Here is a 4,345-nt window from a genome sequence, read left to right as displayed (position 1 = left end):
ACTAACTTTCCCACTAGTCATACCTAGAATGAAAAATTAATTTGAATCGGTCACATGCATAAAAGTTTATAAAAACAAGTATCAATTCAAAATAATTTCATTTATTCAAGGATTAAAAACTTAATATCCAAAATAAATCGCCAACTAATAATCTAAAACATAAAGGAAAATTGTTCAAAATCAACCAAAAAACAAGGTGGGGTTCGGCCACAAGGTGGAATTCGGCCCCAATTGTCTTATTTTAACTGAAAAATAAGTCTATGTCTAAGATTCTAATCTTCCATAGGAGTGGTATCCTCCTGAAAATCAGAAACCTCCATCTTTGTAGTCTCCGGTTCGTCCACTTGCAGGAAGTTTGATTCAAACTTCGTACGACGAGAATGATATGCATCCACAACCTTCTTGGGAGCACGGAAAATACGGGACCAATGGTCATTGGAACCACAACGATAGCACATATCGTCATTCATTGTGGCAGGTGCTTTGCCCTTATTCTTGAAGTTCGGGGCCTTGGGAGCGAGGTTTGGGCGCTTCTGGGCTTTGTTTCCTCCCTTGGATGGGCCTTGGCTCTGTTGACCTTGGTGGGATGGCTTCTGGCCGCCCTTACCACGCCTCTTTTGGTGTTTTGGGTGCTGATTAGTGCTATAATGTGCTTCAGGCACAGCAGTAGCCCCAGTAGGTCGAGCTTGATAATTCTTCATCAACAGCTGGTTCTGCTTTTCAGCAAGAAGTAAAACAGAGATCAAATCCGAGAACTTAGTGAACTTCTGAGCTCTATATTGTTGCTGCAGGACAATATTAGAAGCAGAGAAGGTCGAGTAGGTCTTCTCCAGGAGATCCTCTTCAGTCAAAGTTTCATTGCAAAACTTGAGAAGTGATCGGATTCGACAAACTTCAGAATTATATTCATTCACAGACTTAAAGTCTTGGAAGCGCAAGTGCTGCCAGTCGTGTCTTGCTTCAGGCAAGAATATGTCCTTTTGGTGATCGAAACGATCAGCCAAAGCGACCCATAATGCACGTGGATCCTCCTCAGCAAGGTACTCAGTTTGTAGGGTGTCATGGATATGTCTTCGGATGAAGATCATAGCAGTGGCTTTTTCAGCCTCGCCAACAGGTTTATCTGTTGCTTCTTCAATAGCAGGACGCAAGTTCTTTGCAGTGAGGTGGAGCTTCACATCTTGAACCCACTTGAGGTAGTTCCTTCCAGAAACCTCCAAAGCGGTGAAGTCGAGTTTGTTCAAGTTCGACATGTTCCTATCACAAAATAGATGGACAAGATGTGGTTAGTGTAATGGAGAAAAATCAATCCATTCACATAGGAGTAGAACATACAGGTTCTAATAGACATGTATTGGTTTAATTTTGCATGAAAAACTTCGGGTTTTCATGGGTGATATGTTTAAGTGAAAACTTCGGGTTTTCTAACAAGGCATGTGTATAAGAAACTTCGGGTTTCAAAGTAATTATGAACTTCAGGTTCATATATTCCTGCAGGCAAACACAAATATATATGCAAACAAATATGCAAAGAATATATGCAGAAATATTGTATAATGATAAGTGAATTAATTTATTTTTGGTCTTCGAGGCCAAATTAAAGTGTGGGTGAAAATATAAACCCATATTATTTAAAAGTATTAAATAATAAAATCTCGGGGCCTAAAAATATAGGCCGAGTACCCCCGGGTGTAGGCTGCAGGCCCACAGGGTGAGAAATGAATGGGCTGCTGTGTGCAGCCCTAAACAAAATTTCTTTTTTTTTTCGGTATGGGCCGCTGCAGGCGAGCCCAGGAAAATAAAAAACAAATTGTTTTCTTTGTGGGCTGGGCCGCTGCAAGCGAGCCCAGCAAAAAAAATTGTTTTTTTTTTCACACGGGCCGAGAGGCTGGAGCCCAATAGGGTTCGGGTTGGAACTAGGAACACCCCAGCTTTTGCTGGGAACGGTTGCCGGAGCGCCGCCACTGTAGGTGGCCGTGTTCTAGGAGGCTATCGATCGTGGGAAACACGGGGGTCCAACTGGGGAACCAAATATGAACGGAGATTGGAGAAATCTCGACGTTATATCAACCAAACCCTAGAAAATTTCAATCGGATTTATGAAAAATTCCGATGAGATCTCAGCAAATCTCAGACCATAGGACACCGTGGACGATCTGTAGGTCGTCTGAGTAGGCTAGGCACGGCGACAGGCCGTGCAGTACGGTGATGGATGGGTGGCGACACCTGCTGGGTGTCAGGTTTGGGGTTTGGACGAGGAGCAGAAGCTCCAGCCGTGGTCTTGGGCTCGGAGGATCGATGCAGGCTGCAGGCCTAGTGAGGAAACCGAGCTGGGCCATCGCAGGCTGCGGGCCTGGTGGCTTGCGGCTTGCATGGTGCAAGTGCACGGGTTCGAAGAACCCTAATTCCCAAATCGCAAAAAAAAATATTTTTTTCAATTCAATTTAATTAGATTATATGCATGTATAATTCAATGAATCACATATTTACTTTGATGCATATGCAAATAATAGTTTCAATGCATGTACATATGTAAGATTCAATTCATGACAAATATCAAATTCACATAATTGTAGCAATTTTGATTATGAAGCATACACAATTTATGTAGAATCTAAAATACGTAAAACGTAAAGTTGGGTCATGCATCATGGTGAATGTTCATGCTATCAGGGCTTGCAAAATATCGAGTTAAAAACCGTTGTTTGGAAAGAACCTGATTGCGTGATGATATGGATGAACTGGTTTAATGCAGAAAAAAATCTCCAACGTCAGATTCCTAAGCGCAGCGGTAGGAGCGTGCTGATAACGTGTTGTGGTCTATTTTATCTGACAGAGGGACTAGGGCCGGCGGCAGAGAGAGAGAGGAGAGAGATGTGTGTTTGTAGAATTGTAGGGGAATGTGTGTGTGTGTTGTTATCCCTCCTACATTGTGCCTTTATTTATAGTAGTAAAGGGAGAGAAGATATTTCTTCTCCTCCAAGTAATACAAGTTGTAATAGGAAAGGATAACTAGAATCAAATCTTATCTAGGATTTACACAATCATACTTAAACTAGGAATGTTTACAACAATTAAATTATTATAACATTTAATATTATACATTTTTTAATCATTTAACATCTACACAGCAGTTTTATATAGAATGATGTTATTTCCACCCCAATGTCTTATCTTCCCACCCACATTTTAATAAAAAATTTAATTACAAATTTGTCCATTTGCAAAAAGACTGATAAGGACATTAATTATCTTGTTTTGCTTAATTTAAAAAAAAAATATGGTTGGGCGTGGGAGACGATTTGTCTACCTTAAACCCTAACTCATATTTTCATCTCCTTTCATTCAGAGAAAGTAAAACAATATCAATGGACTTAGAAGATGACATTTTCATTGAACATGTGGAAGTGACGCTTCTACAGAAAAAGTAGAAGATTATGTTTCTATTGAAAATGTAGAAGAATAATAATTTGTGTGTATGTCATTTGAATTTGTCCATCGTATTTTTGAAATTGTTGTTGTCAAATTCTTTTGAATTTGGATACCTTTGTCGTTTCCATTTGAATTTGTAGACCTTAGTGGTTTTTATTTAGATATTATTTGTTATATTTTTTAAGATACAATTTTATAATTTCATATGTATGTATATATTAAAGGTTATTTTGGGAATAATAGTGGGTGGGGAAATAACATTTTAATTTTTTAACTTTTTAAGGGGGTGGGTTTATAATGTGGGTGGGAAAATAAGACAATGAGATGAGTTTAGTAGTTCTCTTTATATAAAATTTACAAAACACGTGAATACTGTTTTTTTGTTTTTTGTTAAAGCACTTTAAAAAAAAAGGTTTACCAAACACATAACTGTTTTATTTTACAACTGTTTATTCTCACAGCACAACAAAAACATTTTTTTTAAAAGCACAGCAAAACCAAAGTAGCCCAAGTACTGGTTTGGGACTGTTTAAAATTTTTTTTTTAAACAGGGGTGAAAAAAGGCTAGGCTCGAATTTTTGTTTGGTAATTCAAGCAAACTCAACTTTTTTTTTTCAAAATCACAACCATTTAAAGCAGAAAAGCGGAAGCAGCTCTTATAGATGCTTTTTAAAAGAGGAAAACTAATGAAAATGGCTTGAAAACTTTGAGCTTTAATCGAATGGACAAAAAAGTGTTGTAAGTGAATAGTGCCAGGAGTGACTTTTTAGAGTAAAATTGTCGTTTTCATTTAAGTGAACAATACCGGAAGTGTTTCGTTAAAACTCCTTTTAAAAAACCAGCTTTTTTTATTACCAAAACACAGGTTAACCGTAGTCATTAATGAAATTTTCAATATGGCAATCCTACCTTC

The sequence above is a fragment of the Malus domestica genome, chromosome 05 (assembly GCF_042453785.1).
Source record: "Malus domestica chromosome 05, GDT2T_hap1".
Lineage (NCBI taxonomy): Eukaryota > Viridiplantae > Streptophyta > Magnoliopsida > Rosales > Rosaceae > Malus > Malus domestica.
This window is presented reverse-complemented; position numbering follows the sequence as displayed.